Genomic DNA, 14,481 nt, shown 5'->3' with positions numbered 1-14,481 from the left:
TGAACGACTGAAAAGAGCTGATCGACAAACGATCTGAATGACGGAAACGATCTGAACGACTGAAACGAGCTGAACAACTGAAAAGAGCTGATGAGGGAAACGATCTGAACGACAGAAACGATCTGAACGACGGAAACGATCTGAACGACTGAAACGAGCTGAATTACGGAAACGATCTGAACGACTGAAACGATCTGAATGACGGTAAAGAGCTGAACGACTGAAACGATCTGAACGATTGAAACGATCTGAACGACTGAAAAGAGCTGATCGACAAACGATCTGAATGACGGAAACGATCTGAACGACTGAAACGAGCTGAACGATGGGAACGATATGAACGACTGAAAAGAGCTGAACGACTGAAACGATCTGAACGACTGAAAAGAGCTGATGAGGGAAACGATCTGAACGACAGAAACGATCTGAACGACGGAAACGATCTGAACGACAGAAACGAGCTGAACGACGGAAACGATCTGAACGACTGAAACGATCTGAACGACGGAAACGAGCTGAACCACAGAAACGATCTGATCGACGGAAACGAGCTGAACGACTGAAACGATCTGAACGACGGAAACGAGCTGAACGACTGAAACGATCTGAACGACTGAAACGATCTGAACGACGGAAACGATCTGAACGACTGAAACGATCTGAACGACAAACGATCTGAACGACTGAAACGAGCTGAACGACAAACGATCTGAACGACTGAAACGATCTGAACGACGGAAACGATCTGAACGACGGAAACGAGCTGAACGACTGAAACGATCTGAACGACTGAAACGATCTGAACGACGGAAACGATCTGAACGACTGAAACGATCTGAACAACTGAAACGATCTGAACGACGGAAACGATCTCATGACGGAAACGATCTGAACGACGGAAACGATCTGAACGACTGAAATGATCTGAACGACTGAAACGATCTGAACGACGGACACGAGGTGAACGACTGAAACGAGCTGAACGACTGAAACGATCTGAACGACGGAAACGAGGTGAACGACTGAAACGATCTGAACGACTGAAACGATCTCATGACGGAAACGATCTGAACGACGGAAACGAGATGAACGACGGAAACGATCTGAACGACTGAAACGATCTGAACGACGGAAACGAGCTGAACGACTGAAACGATCTGAACGACTGAAACGATCTGAACGACGGAAACGATCTGAACGACTGAAACGATCTGAACGACGGAAACGATCTGAACGACTGAAACGATCTGAACGATTGAAACGATATGAACGACTGAAAAGAGCTGATCGACAAACGATCTGAATGACGGAAACGATCTGAACGACTGAAACGAGCTGAACAACTGAAAAGAGCTGATGAGGGAAACGATCTGAACGACAGAAACGATCTGAACGACGGAAACGATCTGAACGACTGAAACGAGCTGAATTACGGAAACGATCTGAACGACTGAAACGATCTGAATGACGGTAAAGAGCTGAACGACTGAAACGATCTGAATGATTGAAACGATCTGAACGACTGAAAAGAGCTGATCGACAAACGATCTGAATGACGGAAACGATCTGAACGACTGAAACGAGCTGAACGATGGGAACGATATGAACGACTGAAAAGAGCTGAACGACTGAAACGATCTGAACGACTGAAAAGAGCTGATGAGGGAAACGATCTGAACGACAGAAACGATCTGAACGACGGAAACGATCTGAACGACAGAAACGAGCTGAACGACGGAAACGATCTGAACGACTGAAACGATCTGAACGACGGAAACGAGCTGAACCACAGAAACGATCTGATCGACGGAAACGAGCTGAACGACTGAAACGATCTGAACGACGGAAACGAGCTGAACGACTGAAACGATCTGAACGACTGAAACGATCTGAACGACGGAAACGATCTCATGACGGAAACGATCTGAACGACGGAAACGATCTGAACGACTGAAATGATCTGAACGACTGAAACGATCTGAACGACGGACACGAGGTGAACGACTGAAACGAGCTGAACGACTGAAACGATCTGAACGACGGAAACGAGGTGAACGACTGAAACGATCTGAACGACTGAAACGATCTGAACGACGGAAACGAGCTGAACGACTGAAACGATCTGAACGACTGAAACGATCTGAACGACGGAAACGATCTGAACGACTGAAACGATCTGAACGATGGAAACGAGATGAACGACGGAAACGATCTGAACGACTGAAACGATCTGAACGACGGAAATGAGCTGATGAGGGAAACGAGCTGAACGACTGAAACGATCTGAACAACGGAAAAGAGCTGATGAGGGAAACGATCTGAATGACGGAAACGAGCTGAACAACGGAAACGAGCTGATGAGGGAAACGAGCTGAACAACGGAAACGAGCTGATGAGGGAAACGATCTGAACGACTGAAACGATCTGAACGACTGAAACGATCTGAACAACGGAAACGATCTGAACGACGGAAAAGAGCTGATGAGGGAAACGAGCTGAACGACTGAAACGATCTGAACGACTGAAACGATCTAATGAGGGAAACGAGCTGAACAACGGAAACGAGCTGATGAGGGAAACGATCTGAACGACTGAAACGATCTGAACGCCGGAAACGATCTGAACGACTGAAACGATCTGAACGCCGGAAACGATCTGAACGACTGAAACGATCTGAACGCCGGAAACGATCTGAACCACAGAAACGATCTGATCGACGGAAACGAGCTGAACGACGGAAACGATCTGAACGACTGAAAAGAGCTGAACGACTGAAACGATCTGAACGACGGAAAAGAGCTGATGAGGGAAACGATATGAACGACGGAAACGATCTGAACGACAGAAACGAGCTGAACGACTGAAACGAGCTGAACGACTGAAACGATCTGAACGACGGAAACGAGCTGAACCACAGAAACGATCTGATCGACGGAAACGAGCTGAACGACTGAAACGATCTGAACGACGGAAACGATCTGAACGATTGAAACGATCTGAACGACTGAAACGATCTGAACGACAGAAACGAGCTGAACGACAAACGATCTGAACGACTGAAACGTTCTGAATGACGGAAACGATCTGAACGACGGAAAAGAGCTGATGAGGGAAACGATCTGAACGACTGAAACGAGCTGAACGACAAACGATCTGAATGACGGAAACGATCAGAACAACGGAAACGATCTGAATGACGGAAACGGGATGAACGACTGAAACAATCTGAACGCCGGAAACGATCTGAACCACAGAAACGATCTGATCGAAGGAAACGAGCTGAACGACGGAAACGATCTGAACGACTGAAAAGAGCTGAACGACTGAAACGATCTGAACGACGGAAACGATCTGAACGACTGAAAAGAGCTGAACGACTGAAACGATCTGAACGACGGAAAAGAGCTGATGAGGGAAACGATATGAACGACGGAAACGATCTGAACGACAGAAACGAGCTCAACGACTGAAACGAGCTGAACGACTGAAAAGAGCTGAACGACTGAAACGATCTGAACGACGGAAACGAGCTGAACCACAGAAACGATCTGATCGACGGAAACGAGCTGAACGACTGAAACGATCTGAACGACGGAAACGATCTGAACGATTGAAACGATCTGAACGACTGAAACGATCTGAACGACAGAAACGAGCTGAACGACAAACGATCTGAACGACTGAAACGTTCTGAATGACGGAAACGATCTGAACGACGGAAAAGAGCTGATGAGGGAAACGATCTGAACGACTGAAACGATCTGAATGACGGTAAAGAGCTGAACGACTGAAACGATCTGAACGATTGAAACGATATGAACGACTGAAAAGAGCTGATCGACAAACGATCTGAATGACGGAAACGATCTGAACGACTGAAACGAGCTGAACGATGGGAACGATATGAACGACTGAAAAGAGCTGAACGACTGAAACGATCTGAACGACTGAAAAGAGCTGATGAGGGAAACGATCTGAACGACGGAAACGATCTCATGACGGAAACGATCTGAACGACGGAAACGATCTGAACGACTGAAATGATCTGAACGACTGAAACGATCTGAACGACGGACACGAGGTGAACGACTGAAACGAGCTGAACGACTGAAACGATCTGAACGACGGAAACGAGGTGAACGACTGAAACGATCTGAACGACTGAAACGATCTCATGACGGAAACGAGATGAACGACGGAAACGATCTGAACGACTGAAACGATCTGAACGACGGAAACGAGCTGAACGACTGAAACGATCTGAACGACTGAAACGATCTGAACGACGGAAACGATCTGAACGACTGAAACGATCTGAACGATGGAAACGAGATGAACGACGGAAACGATCTGAACGACTGAAACGATCTGAACGACGGAAATGAGCTGATGAGGGAAACGAGCTGAACGACTGAAACGATCTGAACAACGGAAAAGAGCTGATGAGGGAAACGATCTGAATGACGGAAACGAGCTGAACAACGGAAACGAGCTGATGAGGGAAACGAGCTGAACAACGGAAACGAGCTGATGAGGGAACCGATCTGAACGACTGAAACGATCTGAACGACTGAAACGATCTGAACAACGGAAACGATCTGAACGACGGAAAAGAGCTGATGAGGGAAACGAGCTGAACGACTGAAACGATCTGAACGACTGAAACGATCTAATGAGGGAAACGAGCTGAACAACGGAAACGAGCTGATGAGGGAAACGATCTGAACGACTGAAACGATCTGAACGCCGGAAACGATCTGAACGACTGAAACGATCTGAACGACGGAAACGATCTGAACGACTGAAACGATCTGAACGACTGAAATGATCTGAACGACGGAAACGATCTGAACGACTGAAACGATCTGAACAACTGAAACGATCTGAACGACGGAAACGATCTCATGACGGAAACGATCTGAACGACGGAAACGATCTGAACGACTGAAATGATCTGAACGACTGAAACGATCTGAACGACGGACACGAGGTGAACGACTGAAACGAGCTGAACGACTGAAACGATCTGAACGACGGAAACGAGGTGAACGACTGAAACGATCTGAACGACTGAAACGATCTCATGACGGAAACGATCTGAACGACGGAAACGAGATGAACGACGGAAACGATCTGAACGACTGAAACGATCTGAACGACGGAAACGAGCTGAACGACTGAAACGATCTGAACGACTGAAACGATCTGAACGACTGAAACGATCTGAACGATGGAAACGAGATGAACGACGGAAACGATCTGAACGACTGAAACGATCTGAACGACGGAAATGAGCTGATGAGGGAAACGAGCTGAATGACGGAAACGAGCTGAACAACGGAAACGAGCTGATGAGGGAAACGAGCTGAACAACGGAAACGAGCTGATGAGGGAAACGATCTGAACGACTGAAACGATCTGAACGACTGAAACGATCTGAACAACGGAAACGATCTGAACGACGGAAAAGAGCTGATGAGGGAAACGAGCTGAACGACTGAAACGATCTGAACGACTGAAACGATCTAATGAGGGAAACGAGCTGAACAACGGAAACGAGCTGATGAGGGAAACGATCTGAACGACTGAAACGATCTGAACGCCGGAAACGATCTGAACGACTGAAACGATCTGAACGCCGGAAACGATCTGAACGACTGAAACGATCTGAACGCCGGAAACGATCTGAACCACAGAAACGATCTGATCGACGGAAACGAGCTGAACGACGGAAACGATCTGAACGACTGAAAAGAGCTGAACGACTGAAACGATCTGAACGACGGAAAAGAGCTGATGAGGGAAACGATATGAACGACGGAAACGATCTGAACGACAGAAACGAGCTGAACGACTGAAACGAGCTGAACGACTGAAAAGAGCTGAACGACTGAAACGATCTGAACGACGGAAACGAGCTGAACCACAGAAACGATCTGATCGACGGAAACGAGCTGAACGACTGAAACGATCTGAACGACGGAAACGATCTGAACGATTGAAACGATCTGAACGACTGAAACGATCTGAACGACAGAAACGAGCTGAACGACAAACGATCTGAACGACTGAAACGTTCTGAATGACGGAAACGATCTGAACGACGGAAAAGAGCTGATGAGGGAAACGATCTGAACGACTGAAACGAGCTGAACGACAAACGATCTGAATGACGGAAACGATCAGAACAACGGAAACGATCTGAATGACGGAAACGGGATGAACGACTGAAACGATTATAACGATTGAAACGATATGAACGACTGAAACGATCTGAACGATTTAAACGATATGAACGACTGAAAAGAGCTGATCGACAAACGATCTGAATGACGGAAACGATCTGAACGACTGAAACGAGCTGAACAACTGAAAAGAGCTGATGAGGGAAACGATCTGAACGACAGAAACGATCTGAACGACGGAAACGATCTGAACGACTGAAACGAGCTGAATTACGGAAACGATCTGAACGACTGAAACGATCTGAATGACGGTAAAGAGCTGAACGACTGAAACGATCTGAACGATTGAAACGATATGAACGACTGAAAAGAGCTGATCGACAAACGATCTGAATGACGGAAACGATCTGAACGACTGAAACGAGCTGAACGATGGGAACGATATGAACGACTGAAAAGAGCTGAACGACTGAAACGATCTGAACGACTGAAAAGAGCTGATGAGGGAAACGATCTGAACGACAGAAACGATCTGAACGACGGAAACGATCTGAACGACTGAAACGAGCTGAATTACGGAAACGATCTGAACGACTGAAACGATCTGAATGACGGTAAAGAGCTGAACGACTGAAACGATATGAACGATTGAAACGATATGAACGACTGAAAAGAGCTGATCGACAAACGATCTGAATGACGGAAACGATCTGAACGACTGAAACGAGCTGAACAATGGGAACGATATGAACGACTGAAAAGAGCTGAACGACTGAAACGATCTGAACGACTGAAAAGAGCTGATGAGGGAAACGATCTGAACGACAGAAACGATCTGAACGACGGAAACGATCTGAACGACAGAAACGAGCTGAACGACGGAAACGATCTGAACGACTGAAACGATCTGAACGACGGAAACGAGCTGAACCACAGAAACGATCTGATCGACGGAAACGAGCTGAACGACTGAAACGATCTGAACGACGGAAACGAGCTGAACGACTGAAACGATCTGAACGACTGAAACGATCTGAACGACGGAAACGATCTGAACGACTGAAACGATCTGAACGACAAACGATCTGAACGACTGAAACGAGCTGAACGACAAACGATCTGAACGACTGAAACGATCTGAACGACGGAAACGATCTGAACGACGGAAACGAGCTGAACGACTGAAACGATCTGAACGACTGAAACGATCTGAACGACGGAAACGATCTGAACGACTGAAACGATCTGAACAACTGAAACGATCTGAACGACGGAAACGATCTCATGACGGAAACGATCTGAACGACGGAAACGATCTGAACGACTGAAATGATCTGAACGACTGAAACGATCTGAACGACGGACACGAGGTGAACGACTGAAACGAGCTGAACGACTGAAACGATCTGAACGACGGAAACGAGGTGAACGACTGAAACGATCTGAACGACTGAAACGATCTCATGACGGAAACGATCTGAACGACGGAAACGAGATGAACGACGGAAACGATCTGAACGACTGAAACGATCTGAACGACGGAAACGAGCTGAACGACTGAAACGATCTGAACGACTGAACGACGGAAACGATCTGAACGACTGAAACGATCTGAACGACGGAAACGATCTGAACGACTGAAACGATCTGAACGATTGAAACGATATGAACGACTGAAAAGAGCTGATCGACAAACGATCTGAATGACGGAAACGATCTGAACGACTGAAACGAGCTGAACAACTGAAAAGAGCTGATGAGGGAAACGATCTGAACGACAGAAACGATCTGAACGACGGAAACGATCTGAACGACTGAAACGAGCTGAATTACGGAAACGATCTGAACGACTGAAACGATCTGAATGACGGTAAAGAGCTGAACGACTGAAACGATCTGAACGATTGAAACGATCTGAACGACTGAAAAGAGCTGATCGACAAATGATCTGAATGACGGAAACGATCTGAACGACTGAAACGAGCTGAACGATGGGAACGATATGAACGACTGAAAAGAGCTGAACGACTGAAACGATCTGAACGACTGAAAAGAGCTGATGAGGGAAACGATCTGAACGACAGAAACGATCTGAACGACGGAAACGATCTGAACGACAGAAACGAGCTGAACGACGGAAACGATCTGAACGACTGAAACGATCTGAACGACGGAAACGAGCTGAACCACAGAAACGATCTGATCGACGGAAACGAGCTGAACGACTGAAACGATCTGAACGACGGAAACGAGCTGAACGACTGAAACGATCTGAACGACTGAAACGATCTGAACGACGGAAACGATCTGAACGACTGAAACGATCTGAACGACAAACGATCTGAACGACTGAAACGAGCTGAACGACAAACGATCTGAACGACTGAAACGATCTGAACGACGGAAACGATCTGAACGACGGAAACGAGCTGAACGACTGAAACGATCTGAACGACTGAAACGATCTGAACGACGGAAACGATCTGAACGACTGAAACGATCTGAACAACTGAAACGATCTGAACGACGGAAACGATCTCATGACGGAAACGATCTGAACGACGGAAACGATCTGAACGACTGAAATGATCTGAACGACTGAAACGATCTGAACGACGGACACGAGGTGAACGACTGAAACGAGCTGAACGACTGAAACGATCTGAACGACGGAAACGAGGTGAACGACTGAAACGATCTGAACGACTGAAACGATCTCATGACGGAAACGATCTGAACGACGGAAACGAGATGAACGACGGAAACGATCTGAACGACTGAAACGATCTGAACGACGGAAACGAGCTGAACGACTGAAACGATCTGAACGACTGAAACGATCTGAACGACGGAAACGATCTGAACGACTGAAACGATCTGAACGACGGAAACGATCTGAACGACTGAAACGATCTGAACGATTGAAACGATATGAACGACTGAAAAGAGCTGATCGACAAACGATCTGAATGACGGAAACGATCTGAACGACTGAAACGAGCTGAACAACTGAAAAGAGCTGATGAGGGAAACGATCTGAACGACAGAAACGATCTGAACGACGGAAACGATCTGAACGACTGAAACGAGCTGAATTACGGAAACGATCTGAACGACTGAAACGATCTGAATGACGGTAAAGAGCTGAACGACTGAAACGATCTGAATGATTGAAACGATCTGAACGACTGAAAAGAGCTGATCGACAAACGATCTGAATGACGGAAACGATCTGAACGACTGAAACGAGCTGAACGATGGGAACGATATGAACGACTGAAAAGAGCTGAACGACTGAAACGATCTGAACGACTGAAAAGAGCTGATGAGGGAAACGATCTGAACGACAGAAACGATCTGAACGACGGAAACGATCTGAACGACAGAAACGAGCTGAACGACGGAAACGATCTGAACGACTGAAACGATCTGAACGACGGAAACGAGCTGAACCACAGAAACGATCTGATCGACGGAAACGAGCTGAACGACTGAAACGATCTGAACGACGGAAACGAGCTGAACGACTGAAACGATCTGAACGACTGAAACGATCTGAACGACGGAAACGATCTCATGACGGAAACGATCTGAACGACGGAAACGATCTGAACGACTGAAATGATCTGAACGACTGAAACGATCTGAACGACGGACACGAGGTGAACGACTGAAACGAGCTGAACGACTGAAACGATCTGAACGACGGAAACGAGGTGAACGACTGAAACGATCTGAACGACTGAAACGATCTCATGACGGAAACGATCTGAACGACGGAAACGAGATGAACGACGGAAACGATCTGAACGACTGAAACGATCTGAACGACGGAAACGAGCTGAACGACTGAAACGATCTGAACGACTGAAACGATCTGAACGACGGAAACGATCTGAACGACTGAAACGATCTGAACGATGGAAACGAGATGAACGACGGAAACGATCTGAACGACTGAAACGATCTGAACGACGGAAATGAGCTGATGAGGGAAACGAGCTGAACGACTGAAACGATCTGAACAACGGAAAAGAGCTGATGAGGGAAACGATCTGAATGACGGAAACGAGCTGAACAACGGAAACGAGCTGATGAGGGAAACGAGCTGAACAACGGAAACGAGCTGATGAGGGAAACGATCTGAACGACTGAAACGATCTGAACGACTGAAACGATCTGAACAACGGAAATGATCTGAACGACGGAAAAGAGCTGATGAGGGAAACGAGCTGAACGACTGAAACGATCTGAACGACTGAAACGATCTAATGAGGGAAACGAGCTGAACAACGGAAACGAGCTGATGAGGGAAACGATCTGAACGACTGAAACGATCTGAACGCCGGAAACGATCTGAACGACTGAAACGATCTGAACGCCGGAAACGATCTGAACGACTGAAACGATCTGAACGCCGGAAACGATCTGAACCACAGAAACGATCTGATCGACGGAAACGAGCTGAACGACGGAAACGATCTGAACGACTGAAAAGAGCTGAACGACTGAAACGATCTGAACGACGGAAAAGAGCTGATGAGGGAAACGATATGAACGACGGAAACGATCTGAACGACAGAAACGAGCTGAACGACTGAAACGAGCTGAACGACTGAAACGATCTGAACGACGGAAACGATCTGAACGACTGAAACGATCTGAACGACAGAAACGAGCTGAACGACAAACGATCTGAACGACTGAAACGTTCTGAATGACGGAAACGATCTGAACGACGGAAAAGAGCTGATGAGGGAAACGATCTGAACGACTGAAACGAGCTGAACGACAAACGATCTGAATGACGGAAACGATCAGAACAACGGAAACGATCTGAATGACGGAAACAGGATGAACGACTGAAACGATTATAACGATTGAAACGATATGAACGACTGAAACGAGATGAACGATGGAAACGATCTGAACGACGGAAGAGATCTGAACGACTGAAACGATCTGAACGACGGAAACGATCTGAACGACTGAAACGATCTGAACGACGGAAACGAGCTGAACGACTGAAACGATCTGAACGACTGAAACGATCTGAACGACGGAAACGATCTGAACGACTGAAACGATCTGAACGATGGAAACGAGATGAACGACGGAAACGAACTGAACGACGGAAGAGATCTGAACGACTGAAACGATCTGAACGACGGAAACGAGATGAACGACTGAAACGATCTGAATGACGGAAACGATCTGAACGACTGAAACGATCTGAACGACAAACGATCTGAACGACTGAAACGAGCTGAACGACAAACGATCTGAATGACGGACACGATCTGAACGACGGAAACGATCTCATGACGGAAACGATCTGAACGACGGAAACGATCTGAACGACTGAAATGATCTGAACGACTGAAACGATCTGAACGACGGACACGAGGTGAACGACTGAAACAAGCTGAACGACTGAAACGATCTGAACGACGGAAATGAGGTGAACGACTGAAACGATCTGAACGACTGAAACGATCTCATGACGGAAACGATCTGAACGACGGAAACGAGATGAACGACGGAAACGATCTGAACGACTGAAACGATCTGAACGACGGAAACGATCTGAATTACGGAAAAGAGCTGAACGACTGAAACGAGCTGAATTACGGAAACGATCTGAACGACTGAAACGATCTGAATGACGGTAAAGAGCTGAACGACTGAAACGATCTGAACGATTGAAACGATATGAACGACTGAAAAGAGCTGATCGACAAACGATCTGAATGACGGAAACGATCTGAACGACTGAAACGAGCTGAACAACTGAAAAGAGCTGATGAGGGAAACGATCTGAACGACAGAAACGATCTGAACGACGGAAACGATCTGAACGACGGAAACGATCTGAACGACAGAAACGAGCTGAACGACAAACGATCTGAACGACTGAAACGAGCTGAACGACTGAAACGATCTGAACGACTGAAACGATCTGAACGACGGAAACGATCTCATGACGGAAACGATCTGAACGACGGAAACGATCTGAACGACTGAAATGATCTGAACGACTGAAACGATCTGAACGACGGACACGAGGTGAACGACTGAAACGAGCTGAACGACTGAAACGATCTGAACGACGGAAACGAGGTGAACGACTGAAACGATCTGAACGACTGAAACGATCTCATGACGGAAACGATCTGAACGACGGAAACGAGATGAACGACGGAAACGATCTGAACGACTGAAACGATCTGAACGACGGAAACGAGCTGAACGACTGAAACGATCTGAACGACTGAAACGATCTGAACGACGGAAACGATCTGAACGACTGAAACGATCTGAACGATGGAAACGAGATGAACGACGGAAACGATCTGAACGACTGAAACGATCTGAACGACGGAAATGAGCTGATGAGGGAAACGAGCTGAACGACTGAAACGATCTGAACAACGGAAAAGAGCTGATGAGGGAAACGATCTGAATGACGGAAACGAGCTGAACAACGGAAACGAGCTGATGAGGGAAACGAGCTGAACAACGGAAACGAGCTGATGAGGGAAACGATCTGAACGACTGAAACGATCTGAACGACTGAAACGATCTGAACAACGGAAACGATCTGAACGACGGAAAAGAGCTGATGAGGGAAACGAGCTGAACGACTGAAACGATCTGAACGACTGAAACGATCTAATGAGGGAAACGAGCTGAACAACGGAAACGAGCTGATGAGGGAAACGATCTGAACGACTGAAACGATCTGAACGCCGGAAACGATCTGAACGACTGAAACGATCTGAACGCCGGAAACGATCTGAACGACTGAAACGATCTGAACGCCGGAAACGATCTGAACCACAGAAACGATCTGATCGACGGATACGATCTGAACGACTGAAAAGAGCTGAACGACTGAAACGATCTGAACGACGGAAAAGAGCTGATGAGGGAAACGATATGAACGACGGAAACGATCTGAACGACAGAAACGAGCTGAAAGACTGAAACGAGCTGAACGACTGAAACGATCTGAACGACGGAAACGAGCTGAACCACAGAAACGATCTGATCGACGGAAACGAGCTGAACGACTGAAACGATCTGAACGACGGAAACGATCTGAACGATTGAAACGATCTGAACGACTGAAACGATCTGAACGACAGAAACGAGCTGAACGACAAACGATCTGAACGACTGAAACGTTCTGAATGACGGAAACGATCTGAACGACGGAAAAGAGCTGATGAGGGAAACGATCTGAACGACTGAAACGAGCTGAACGACAAACGATCTGAATGACGGAAACGATCAGAACAACGGAAACGATCTGAATGACGGAAACGGGATGAACGACTGAAACGATTATAACGATTGAAACGATATGAACGACTGAAACGAGATGAACGATGGAAACGATCTGAACGACTGAAACGATCTGAACGACGGAAACGATCTGAACGACTGAAACAATCTGAACGATGGAAACGAGATGAACGACGGAAACGAACTGAACGACGGAAACGATCTGAACGACTGAAACAATCTGAACGACGGAAACGAGATGAACGACGGAAACGAACTGAACGACGGAAGAGATCTGAACGACTGAAACGATCTGAACGACGGAAACGATCTGAACGACTGAAACGATCTGAACGACGGAAACGAGCTGAACGACTGAAACGATCTGAACGACTGAAACGATCTGAACGACGGAAACGATCTGAACGACTGAAACGATCTGAACGATGGAAACGAGATGAACGACGGAAACGAACTGAACGACGGAAGAGATCTGAACGACTGAAACGATCTGAACGACGGAAACGAGATGAACGACTGAAACGATCTGAATGACGGAAACGATCTGAACGACTGAAACGATCTGAACGACAAACGATCTGAACGACTGAAACGAGCTGAACGACAAACGATCTGAATGACGGACACGATCTGAACGACGGAAACGATCTCATGACGGAAACGATCTGAACGACGGAAACGATCTGAACGACTGAAATGATCTGAACGACTGAAACGATCTGAACGACGGACACGAGGTGAACGACTGAAACAAGCTGAACGACTGAAACGATCTGAACGACGGAAATGAGGTGAACGACTGAAACGATCTGAACGACTGAAACGATCTCATGACGGAAACGATCTGAACGACGGAAACGAGATGAACGACGGAAACGATCTGAACGACTGAAAGGATCTGAACGACGGAAACGATCTGAATTACGGAAAAGAGCTGAACGACTGAAACGAGCTGAATTACGGAAACGATCTGAACGACTGAAACGAT

This window comes from Blennius ocellaris (genome assembly GCF_963422515.1).
Source record: "Blennius ocellaris genome assembly, contig: SUPER_5_unloc_1, whole genome shotgun sequence".
Classification (NCBI taxonomy): domain Eukaryota; kingdom Metazoa; phylum Chordata; class Actinopteri; order Blenniiformes; family Blenniidae; genus Blennius; species Blennius ocellaris.
The sequence above is the reverse complement of the archived record's forward strand: the minus strand, read 5'-3'. Positions refer to the sequence as shown.